General features: G+C 46.7%; 1 protein-coding gene across 5 annotated transcripts in view; it reads left to right on the top strand.

Annotated features, from left to right (window-relative positions):
• The first annotated feature begins 3402 nt into the window (after positions 1–3402).
• Positions 3403–12507, top strand: part of PTPRA (protein tyrosine phosphatase receptor type A) — a 159295-nt gene continuing 150190 nt past the window's right edge. For 2 of the 5 annotated variants that reach the window (XM_027621785.2, XM_027621784.2), the window contains exon 1: positions 3454–3659. The gene's annotated coding sequence lies outside the window, so the exon portion shown is untranslated. Of the gene's footprint in view, positions 3660–12507 lie in introns of all 5 variants that reach the window. The other 3 variants (XM_027621779.2, XM_027621783.2, XM_035728809.1) reach the window with 3 other exon arrangements.

Raw genomic sequence — 12507 nt, 5'->3', positions numbered from 1 at the left:
CCCACCACCTAGATTCTGCCATTAGTATTTTACTATATTACTTTATCACACATCTCTCCATCCCTCTATTCATCTTACTTATCCACCTTATTTTTGATGACTTCAAACTAAGTCGCAGTCCTTAATACACTTCCCTCTAAATACTTCAGAATTTCAGTGACTAGAGGCTAGGATAAGGACTTGGGGACCTTTCTTCTAGTTGAGGATATCATCAGTAGCAGCCCTGGAGTGAGAGTCAGTCAAAGGCCTTCTCAAGATAAGGGGGCTGCAATCTCTTAGGTACAAAGCTCCAGCTGATGACCCTAGGAAGTAGAACAGTGGCCTGGAAAGACACTTGGCTTTCATTTACTCCAATTTTCTATCTTATTGTCTTGCTTTATTTTCATTACAGCATTTAGGAAATTTTCTTTTCCCTTGTTTGTTTATTGTCTGTCTCCCATCCAGAATATAAATTCCTGAGAGCAGAGACCTTTTCTGTCATTCCCTGCTGTGTCCAGCACACGGTTTGCACTCAATATTTGTTGAGCGAATGATTCATTGTTCCATTTACTACATGGAGAAAGAGGCCCAGAGAGGGGAAGTGATTACCTATGAAACAAGAGTCCTTTACCCCCATCCTCCAGCTCTTCTTCGGTCCAGTCCTTTTCTCAAACCCTGTGACTCCTTGGGGTGCTTGTGGCGTGGCTCACAAATGCCTACCTGTAGGTATATGCTCCAGTTAGCTGGACTTAAAGCAGGACTGGGAGCAGGGCTCCAGCCTCCCACATGGTGGGCCTGAGTATAGAAAGCCTGCCTCCCCACTGCCTCGGTCCTCCTCTCTTATTCTGTCCTCTTCGAAGACAGCCCTTTGCCCTATGATGATGGGGCAAAAGTGTGGAAACCCTGGGCATCAGGTGAGGTGGGGAGGCTGGGCAGCTTTCCACACATGGGCAGATGAGGATGGGACTCTGTTCTCTCCCACTGGAAATGGTCTGCATGGTTACCGAGCTGAACTCTCCTTCCCAGAGTCTCCAGGATGGGATACCCAAGACCTTGCCTCTCCTAGGTCTGAGGTTCTCTCACCGCCCCCCCACACACACCACAAATGCTCTGACCACATTGCTGCTGTCTCATGAAGAGAAGGAACTGCATTTCCTGAGAATGGGTTACTTGCCAAGCTGTACATGCTTATAATTCTCAGTCCAGAGGCTGGGCGGTTCCAGGAAGAGTAGCAGAGGGAGATTCAGGTCACCCAGCCAATGGCAGAGCTTGAACCCCAGGCCTCTCTGACTCCCACACCCAACCTGCACTGTTTTCCCAAGTGTGGCCACATCAAGTATGGGGTGTGTGTGTGTGTGTGTGTGTGTGCACGCGCGCGCACGGGGTGGGGATGTCCAGATGATCTTGAAGATGAACACTTCTTATATCATTATTATAATTTCTTAAGTAAACTCTACCCCCGACATGGGGCTCAAACTCACGACCCTGAGATCAGGTGTCCCATGCTCTACCCACTGAGCCAGCCAGGTGCCCCAACACTTTTTATTTTAATAGTTATTTTCACATATGTTAGCACATATAAGTAGCATGTCAAACATTTTTATGGTAATATAAGTAAAACTGTAAAGAAAGAACCAAAAGAGGCATACTAAGAGATAATAGGGCAGATGTACAGAGAGCAAAACTAAGCTGGTGGGGTTAGGTCTTAAGATGCCACGGCTACCCTAGGTACCCAGGTATCTCTTGCACATACAGTCATCATTTTTCAGGGTTTCTAAACGCTTTGAGTTCAGGCCTTTCCGTTTTCCTTTCGGTGTGCAGACAGATTGAGTTGGGACTTCCTGGGAAACGTGTGGAAGAACTCGTCCTCACTGGCTGACCTTGGGGTGTAACAAGAGACTGGGCATGTGGCCTCTGGGCCTTTGGGCTGGAGTGTTTCTCGGGCAGAAGCGCCATGGGGTTTGGTCATTTCGTGACCCCTCTGGCGCTGCTGAGAGCAAGAGACACAACTCCGGCTAGAGAAGGAACTTCCCTGCCTGGGCAGGGCCAGCCTGAAGGAGGCCCACCGCTGCCTGTTATTTCCAGGCCTTGGCTCAGCTCAGCACACACCCACCGATTGCACAAATGAGAAGGGAGAGTGCTAAATTGGCGCCCCAACTGCAGGCGGTGGTGGGTACTGGAGGTGATAGGGGCACCAACCCCGAGGAAATTGTTGCCAACGTGGGCTCCTGCACCAAAATGTACCCCCAGGCACCCCTTGTTGTGAAGAAGAGTTGCCGCCGGCCACAGACTTCCCCTGGGGCGCACCACCCACCGCAGGCGGCGCGGACTCCGCGTCCGGGATTAAGGGTCCCCCCAGGAAACTCTGCTTTCACACTGCTGTGCAATCTGTCTCCGGCATGCACGCCCAACCACTCGCCCTGAGCCGGGCCCGAAGCGTCCGAGGGACCTCGTGTGGGGGCCACAACCAGGCAGAGTGTGTCACCAGCTACCCACCACGACCGTATAACCGGCCTTCAGCCGCGGACGCCCAAGTCCGGTAGCCTGGGAAGCCGCAGCTGCCGGACAGACTTAGGCATAGCTTTGGGGCACCACACGTAGGGCAGGGAGCCCTGGGGAAGAGGTCCGCGCGCAACCCCGACCCCGACACCGGCCCCAGGGGCGGGACGCATCTCCGGGTCCTCTCTGCGCTTTGAACCTCCCCTCCCCTCTGTCCTATCGCAAATAACACCTTCACCGCAGAGCACCATGTGTCGTATTTGAACTCGGCTCTAAGGCAAGCCAGGCCCCTGTAGGCGCTTCTAGGAAGCGGGAGAGATTTCCCTGGGGGCTTGGGTGGGGATGGCGTGAGCTGACTTGATGTAAGACAACACCTATGGTGCCGGGATCATTCTAGGGGCTTCGCAGGTTCCTCTCCCCAAGAAAGCCTACATCCTTTGAATACCTTGCAGCAACTGGGCGGGGGGGGGGGGCGGTTAGAGTCGGAATGGAATACATTTGGAGAGAGCGGTGGAAAGACAGCTTTTGAGTTCCAGGCCGTCCTGGTCTCTAGACATTGGTGTAATTCGTATTTGGCCTCAGTTTCCTCATCCGTCAACTGGGAAGAAGGCCCACGTCCGGGGTGGGGGGTAGGACTGTAGAGAGTCGGAAAGCGCTGGTGCACGAGAGGTCAGTGCTCCCGGGGTCCCGCTTCCCGAAGGTTCGGGCTGCCGCGGGGCGCACGCACACCGCCCACGCGGCGCAGGGGCAGAAGAGACCGTGGGACCCGGCTCAGCGCCCCAGGCGAGCGTGCGAACGCGAGCTCGGAGACGCGCAAGGGCGGGGCCCGCGAGGGCCGGGAGACGCCCGTTCGGTGTGGGCCAACCAGCGCCCGTCTCTGAACCGCCAATGAGGACGCACCTTACAGCCAAGGCCGGATCGGGAGCGAGGCTGCGGCGAGTGCGGCGCTGACAGAGACGCGCGCGCCAGCCAGCTCGGACCCTGGGCCGCGGCCGCCATCACCGCCGCCCGCCCAGTCGCCCCTCAGCCGCTTCCCCTCGCCATGGAGGCGAGGCCGCCGCCGCCGCCGCGGAGCTCCGAGCCGCGGGCCGGGCGGCGGCCCTGAGGGCGTGTGGCGGGCCGAGACGCCGCCGCGGAGCCGCCGTCCTCGTTCCCAGCGGTCCCGCCCAGCGCCGGACTCGGTGAGTGCTCGCGACCGCCGCCGCCCCGGTGGGCTCCGCAAGGTGGGGGGGGGGGGGCGGGCGGCTCCCGGGAGCGGGTGGGAGGGGTCGCTGGCCGGAGCCCCAGGCCCTCTTTTCCGGGCAGAACCCATCAGGCGGCTCCAGTCCGACCCCGCGTCCTTGCGCTGTCCGTAGGGGGGTCCCCGGAAACGTGCCGGACAGGGCGCCGACCCCTCTCGACTGCCCGGGAACTTTGCGTGCGTCCTCCGGGGGCCAGGCCAGGGCGCTGCCATAGTTCATTCTGAAAGAAGAAACTTCCAACAGTGAGAACAGAATTTGCTCAGGTCCATTTAATGGGAAGAAAGAGGAAAACTCCTGGCATGAGAAAATTTGCTCTTGCGGAGACGAACTTTTCTTTCCTTTAACCAACACCCCCCCAGGCCCCTGGCCCAAGCGCCTCTCTTTTCCGCCCACTCCCAACTGTCGAGGCTGCTTAAGAAGGGAAATAGGGGCTCAGAGCCGCCCAGAATTCAAAATGAGCCAGTTGGGAATGCAGATCCCTTTCCTTTTTACTTTTGGTAAATAAAATAAAGAATATTGTTTTTTGGAAAATAGGTTCCTAATTGTATTTCCTGAAGATAAAAATAATAATGGCAGAGCTGAAGCTTTTTTGTTTTGTTTTGTTTTTGAGCTCGGTGATGATGTTTGTAAGATTGGAAAAGAGGAATGTTCAAAACCTCCTTGGGCGAGATGAATGTGTTCAGAAACCTTTACCTAGGGTAGGGATTCGTGCTCTAGAACCGGTCACATTTCCCAGGAGATGCCTTCATTGGCCACCTGCTTGCTCTTAAGGCAGCCTAGAACCAGAAGATGGTGGGCGAGGAGAGAACTGAGGGTGGAAGATGGGCGAACATCTTCCTGCCTGGCCACTCCTTCAAAAAACACAGATCTGATGCTGTCACTTGTTTACTTAAAAACTCCTCGCTCTCCCTTTTCCCGTGGGATGAATGAAGCCCAAAATGTCTTATCAAGTCATACAAGGCCCTGGACGATCTTGTCTCAATTTACTCTTAGCTTAATCCTTCGATTCTCCTTTCTCTCATCCCCAGCCATTCAGAGCTGCTTGACTGCCTCTTCACATGTTTGGATGCCTTTGCTTGTGTGATCCTTTTTCCTCCCCCACCCTTATCTGCCAAGCTCTACCTCTGTCTTTAAAGGCCTTCTGATTTGAGAAGCTTCTTGAGGCCAGGAGCTGTCTTGTTTACCTTTCCATCTCCCCTGCTAAGAGGATTCTTCCTCTCCATTGTCTTGTAGGTCCTATCCCGTCTCTTCCCCTGTATGTCTCTTCTCTGTTTACCAGGTACCCACTTGCTGAGAGAATCTTTTCCTGAGTGTTTCCTGAAGGCCTGCTTGGAGTCTTTGGCACATCTTGGACGTTTAATATCTCAGATTTCCCATCTCCCCGTGTCCATCTCACCCAGTCCCCATAAGTAGTCAGCGGGCAGGAGTCGGCAGGTCTCCTATCACGATGGTTTCCAATCTGCTTGACTGTCTCTGAAAGCCTCAAAGCCCCGAGGTCTCTCTTCACCTCTGCCTGCCCCAAGTGACCTGGCTAATATATGCACTTTAAGGCATGTGGGATCCAGGAGGTTGTTCCTGGGTACCTTGTAGCCACTTGTTTACCATCTGGCTGAAATTCAGAACCAGAAAAGCCAATCATCTGATTTAAGTAAAGGCGTTCATGTGCTTCTATTTGCCAGGCGAAGTGCTTGGAATACAACATAAAAGCATGGAAGTCAAATCTTTACCTTGTAGGAGCTCACAGTCTAATGCAGGACAGGTGGATACAAATACCTCAAGTGCCATGGGAATGTAATAATGATAATAACTATTGTCTTTTATTTGCCTTGTGAGAGACCGTGTAATAAATTCATTCCATGAATTATCTTATTTAATCCTTTGAACACCCAAGGCTTTTTCCTATTTGACAAGGGTGGAAACTGAGGCCATATAGGGGGCACATGAGGGAATAGTCAGGATTTGAATCTTGGCAGTCTAGTTCCACCACATCTGTCAGGCTGTATAGAGAGCATTCCTTTCCTGGGAGGGGGGCCTTTGGGTCACGGAGGATGCATATGAGTTTGTGTGTCGCAGACAGAATATAGGAAAGAAGGAGCAGCACGTCAGGGCTTGGAGGTGGAAGGAGTCCATTGTCCTTGGGGAACCGGGAGAAGTTAAAACAACTGGATTGGGTAGAGGGGAGAAGGGTGGGAGATGAGAGTAGGGTGAGCTTGCAGGGCTGTATGTGCTGTTTTCGAGTTTGGGCAGTGGAGAGCCACTGGAGGATTTTAAAGACAGAAACCTTGGGCTGACTAGGCTTTGGAAAAGTCATTTAGGGGCAGTGTGGGGCCAGGAGCTGATGCCCCTGCAATTTGGAGGCAATGCTGAGGCCCTGCAGAGGTGGAATCGTAGCCTCAGACTCAGAGGGAGGCCTTGAGAGGATCCTCAGTTTCAAGAAAAGATAAATATATGTGAGAAAACACTCCAGTAGGAAAGGGGGGGGGGGACAGAAAGAGAAAACACTCCAGCAGTATAAAAGGGAACATAGAGGAAAATAAGTCTCCCTCTTACTCTAAACTCTTCAGAGATGACTGGAGTTTCCAGTTTCAGTGGCCTTACATAGACACTGTTCCTTTATAAACATGAGTCTACCTATCCATATTCCTCGCCCCCCCCCCCCCCGTACATACCAGTCACACCTTTTTCCTTTTTAACATATTTAGGAAATCGTTCCATATTAGTAGATATAAAGCTGTTCATTCTTTCTGTTGACATTTTTTACTCTTTTCATTGTGTGGTTGCACCATAATTTGTAACTAGTCTTCAGGTTAAACCATATTTAAGTTTCCAGGTTTTTCTATTACAGTGTTATAATGGATGTTTTTGTACATAGTATTTTGTAAGGAGCTCATATGTAAAGTTACCTGAACAATATATTTCTAGAAGTGAAATTACTGGGTTAAAGGTTATATGTGCATTTAAAATTTTCAGACCTATAGCCAAATCACCGCCCTTTCAAGGTGTTTGTACTAAATCATTCTCCTCCCAAAAAATGTGAATGGGACTCAGTGGATCTTCATCAGAGTGTACATCAGGATCACCTGGGATGCTTTTTCGGCTATCATATGCCTACTTTTCTCTCACTAATCTTCTCCCATGTGATTTTAACTGATTTTTTTCAGTTTACAAAGGGAGACATTGAGGTTTAGAAGGATAAGTGACTTGTGTGACTTGTCAGTGTGGGTGGTGGTTGTTTTTTAAGCAGTTGATATTTGTATTTGTGCAGCACCTTTCATTGGAGGCACTCAGTTGATTTGTAAACATTGTTACATTATTTTTCTCCACCTTCATGTGGAAAAAGTGAGATGCAGGTGAAGTTTGAATTTGAGTTATAAGCAGGAAGCTGGCCAAATAGGGATCTTGTCTTTTTACTTCTAATGCAGTAACTAATAAATGTTCCCAAATACCAGAGCTGAAGAAATGTCTTTCTAGTGAGTCTGAGTACAACAAAAATAGCACTATATAACACTAACTTAATAAAACTGAACAGCAAACCCATAAATAACCCAACATTAAAATTTGTTTTATTTTTACTTATTTATTTTGTAGAGATTTATTTATTTTAGAGAAAGAGAGAATGCAAGCGCATGAGCCAGAGGGGCAGAGGGAGTGGGAGAGAGAATCTCAAGCACACGCCATGCTGAGTGTGGAGCATAACGTGGGGCTTGATCTCCATGACCCTGAGATCATGACCTGAGCCAAAACCAAGAGTCAGACGCTTAACCAACGGAGCCACCCAGGTGCCCCAGAATTTGTTTTACTATATTCTCTATAGTAATATAGAGACACCTGGCTGGCTCAGTCAGTAAAGCATGCAACTCTTGATCTTGGGGTCATGAGTTCATGTACCACATTGGGTGTAGAGTTTACTTAAAAAAAGAAATATGTGGGGCTCCTGGGTGGCTCAGTTGTTAAGCGTCTGCCTTCAGCTCAGGTCATGATCCCAGGGTCCTGGGATCGAGCCCCGCATTGGGCTCCCTGGTCTGCGGGAAGCCTGCTTCTCCGTCTCCCACTCCCCCTGCTTGTGTTCCCTCTCTTGCTGTGTCTCTGTCTCTCTCAAATAAATAAATAAAATCTTAAAAAAAATACGTATATATAGTCTCTATAGAAAGGAGAATTTACTAATGGAAAACTCTATTTGCTTTTTTTTTGTTTAAATTCCAGTTGACAGTTTCAGGTGTACAGTATAGTGATTTAGCACTTCCATACGTCACTTGGTGCTCCTCACGACAAGTGGACTCCTTAATCCCCATCACCTATTTAGCCTGTCCCCCTGCCCAAACCATATTTATTTATTTTTAAGTAGGCTCCACTCCCAAGGTGGGGCTTGAACTTAGAGACCTTGCGATTGGGAGTCACATATTCTACTGACTGAGCCAGCCAGGTGCCCCTGTATTTACTTTAAATTCACATCCATTTGTGTCAGTATACAGGCATAGCTTTTTTTTTTTGTATTTATAATCAGTACATACAGAATATGATTGTCGTATTGAATAGCGTAAAATATTTTTTTAAAAGATTTTCTTCATTTATTTGACGGAGAGAGACACAGCGAGAGAGGGAACACAAGCAGGGGGAGTGGGAGAAGCAGGCTTCCCCCGGAGCAGGGAGCCCGATGCGGGGCTCGATCCCAGGACCCTGGGATCACGACCTGAGCCGAAGGCAGACGCTTAACGACCTAGCCACCCAGGCGCCCCTAGCATAAAATATTTTATATTTACTCATTTATGTATCTAATTTAAATCACAGAATAGTAACTGTGCATTGGTAACTAATTTGTACAGTCCTTTAAGTTTTTTCCTTTTTACTATTATACTTTTTTCTTTTTTTTTTTTTTAAAGATTTTATTTATTTGAGAGAGAGAATGAGAGAGAGAGAGAGCATGAGAGGGGAGAGGGTCAGAGGGAGAAGCAGACTCCCTGCCGAGCAGGGAGCCCGATGCGGGACTCGATCCCAGGACTCCAGGATCATGACCTAAGCCGAAGGCAGTCGCTAAACCAACTGAGCCAGCCAGGCGCCCCTATACTTTTTTCTTAAGATTTATTTATTTGAGAGTTAGTAGGCATGTACTGGCATGAGAAGGGAGGGGGGAAGGGGTAGAGGGAGAGAGAGAATCTTAAGCAGCCTCCATGCCCAGCATGTGAGCCTAACCCAGGGCTTGATCCCGCGACCCATGAGATCATGACCTGAGCTGAAACCAAGAGTCAGGCACTTGACTGACTGTGCCACCCAGGCGTGTGTCTGTCCCCGCCAAATACTGCGTCAGTCTCACATGCTGGGCGTGGAGGCTGCTTAAGATTCTCTCTCCCTCTGCACAACCCCCCACCCCACCCTCTGCCTTAAGAAAATAACTAAATAAAAAAAGAACTAAAAAAAAAAAATTATTTTTAAGTAATCTCTACACCCACCGTGGGACTCGAACTCACAACCCTGAGATGAAGAGTTGCATACTCTACTTACTGAGCCATCTAGGTGCCCCATAAATGGTACTTTTGAGCATCCTTGCTCAGATACATCTTTTGGATTATTTTCTTGGACTCTTGCCCCTAAAATGGGTTCGCTGAGGTTACAGTTCCAGTGCGAAATTGCTATCTGGAAAGGTTGAACTAAGCTATAACACCATCAACAATTTATGTGGCCCTGTTTCCTAACAGTCCAGCCAGTACTATTACAAACACAACCTAATATTTTATTTTATTAATTCAACCGAAATATAATGGTACTTTGAATTAGGTTTAATTTATAGTATCCAAGAGTTATGTATCTAAAGGAAACTTGTTTTTGATGAAAGACATGGTTAATAGGTCAGAAATGTGGAAATTTAGGATAAGATCATATTGATACGAAATGTAAGACTGTAGATGTTCAACTGAAAATAGTAGACATTGTGCCAGGAGCTGGAGATATCCCAGAGTAACATGGATGTCATGTCTTTCCTTTCCCACTTGTGGGCTAATGCCAGAAAGGTTCGATGTTAGACAATACTTATGAAGTCCCTGAGCTGGGAAGGGGTTTGGTACCTTAGGGCATTGCTTCTCTAACTTAATGTTCACATGAACCATCTGGAGACCTTGTTAAAATGCCAAGTTCTGATTCAGTATGTCTGGGGTGGGACTTAGGAGTCTGCATTACTAACCAGCTCCCTGGTGAGGCAGATGCTGCTGGTGGGTGGATCACATTTGGAGTAACAAGGCCTACTTGAGACCTTGGTGAGTAAGAGGGGTAGTTCTCCGCACTGGCTGCACTTTAGATTTACCTGGGGAACTTAAAAAATCAGGGTTGCAAATACCCCACCTCCAGGTATTTTGATTTAATTGGTCTAAGGTGGGACCTGCGAATGTATAAATATTTTTAAGTCCCCAGGTGTTTCCCATATGCGTCCAGGGTTGAGAACCACTGGACTAGAGAGAGGCAGGAGCCAGAGTTGAGGGCCCTGTGTAAGATGCAAGGATTTTGGACTTTATCCTGAAGGTAGAGCTAAGTCATTATAGGATGATAAGGAGGAGAGTGAATTGATCTGATTTGCAGTTGTAAAAAGTTTACTGTGCCTGCAATCTAGAGCGGTAGTTTTCAAAGTGAGGTAGATAAGATGACTCACTGGGATGCTGGGGGAAATTTTAGAGCTTTTTATTTATCAAAAAAAAAAGGTAAAACATTAAATTTAGGAATTGGGTCTGTAAGTCTGTGTTACTGTGAACTTTGGGTGTCCTGAAGGAAGAGAAGGGCGTTCTGCAGTGAGCAAGCACAGCCCTAATACATTTCCTTTCAGTGTATTGCAACATTGGTAACAGTTTATATCACCTAGTTTGTTGTTGTTTATTTCATTAAACCTTCACAGAATGGACAAGTGGCTTAAAACAATTTCTGCAAAGAAGCCAGTGATTGAAGAAATGCAAGTGGAAACAAACAATGGCAGAGCTGACCCTTGTTCAACTCCTATTATAAACTGTCACTGAGCTATTAAATCAGTTTAAATAAGTCAGCTTTTATTACATTAGAAAGTATCAGGAAGCCTGTTTGAAACATGCATTTACGTCCTCTGTCATTAATAGGAATCTTATTTTAAGAGTGTGTAGAACCTTGTGATACAAAATAATAAAATACAAGGCTGTCATTAGTACCAGGACATTTGAAAACTAAGCATATGGAGCATCAAGAGGACCTCAGCATTTTTCTCTTTCCAGTAATGTTTAAAGTCATAGGCTATTCAATCAGATGCTATACACAATTTTACTAACCTAGTGATTAAAGTATATACTTTGAGGTTTCTTGTTTTTTTTTTAAGATTTTATTTATTTATTTGACAGAATGACACAGAGAAGGAACACAAGCAGGGGGAGAGGGAGAGGGAGAAGCAGGCTTCCCACGGAGCAGGGAGCCCCATGTGGGGCTCGATCACAGGACCCTGGGATCATGACCTGAGCTGAAGGCAGAGGCTTAACTGACTGAGCCACCCAGGTGCCCTGAGGTTTCTTGTTCTTATGAAAGACAAAAAGGCACATACCATTGACGGGTTCTTCCTGTTGCACCCCACCCCCTAAAAGGCTTGCTTTAAAAAAAGGCTGCAAAACAATATGTCAAGAAGCCAAAATGCATTCCTTTTTCAGCAGATACTCTTGCCTGAGGAATAGAAAATGTTGCTGAAGATTTGAACAATAATGGGACAAATTTTGCAGTGTGGGAGGTTTGCTATATATGTAGTTATAAAAGTATAGAAGCTTCTATCATGTCTTAGTATTTGCCAAATTTTCTTTTAATAACTAAATCCCCCCAAAATCACATCTTTTGTGAGCTACTGGAAGAAGGTTGTACTGGAGAAGATACATTCTTAATAGTAAATGACTGCCTCAATAACATTGCTTTGTGGAATAATTGTCTAAATGTGAACTACAGACAGACAGTTGCTTTGACTGAATAAAAGGATGAAATTCATTCACTGCCACTTAATGGATTATTGAGGCAGATTATCATATGTTGGCTGTCTTGTAGTAAAGTAAAATTGATGTTATACATTTTTCTTTTATAAAAAATTTGACTTTTTCTGTGTGTGCTACTTGGCAAATATTATTTGAAAAATTAATATCCCTAATCTGTCTCTTCAAGTGAAGTTATTTTAACAGTGACTGAAAAGTAACTGCTTTTTTTCTTATAAAGAAATATGCTGTGCAGTAGTCTTTTCCTAGTAATTAAAAAATACCTTTATTGAAATATAATTTACATACCATAAATTCACCATTTAGGGGTGCCTGGGTGGCTCCGTTGGTTAAGTGACTCTTGGTTTTGGCTCAGGTCATGACCTCAGGGTCATGAGATTGTGGCCCCCCCCCAACTTGTGTGAGTGCACTCGCTCACTCTGTCTCTTCTCAGATGAATAAATCTTAAATAAATTCACTCTTTTAAAATGTACAGTTCAGTGGTTTTTAGTATATTCTTGAAGTTGTGCAATCATCACCACCATCTAATTTCAGAACATTTTCATTATCCCAAGAAGAAATTCACCCATTAGCTTCACTTCCCATTCAGCCCTCTCCCTAGCTTCTAGCGATCAGTTATCTTTCTGTCTATGGATGTGCCTATTCTGGACATGTCATATAAATGGAATCCTTCAATATGTGGCTTTTACTTAGCATAATGTTTTTGGGGTTCACCCGTGTTGTGGCATGTATCAGTACTTCATTGCTTTTTGTAGCTTAATAATATAATGTTCCATTGTATGAATGTACCAATTTTGTTACCCATTAATCAGTTA

The sequence above is a fragment of the Zalophus californianus genome, chromosome 8, assembly GCF_009762305.2.
Source record: "Zalophus californianus isolate mZalCal1 chromosome 8, mZalCal1.pri.v2, whole genome shotgun sequence".
In the NCBI taxonomy this organism is placed as follows: Eukaryota; Metazoa; Chordata; class Mammalia; order Carnivora; family Otariidae; genus Zalophus; species Zalophus californianus.
This window is presented reverse-complemented; position numbering and strand designations above follow the sequence as displayed.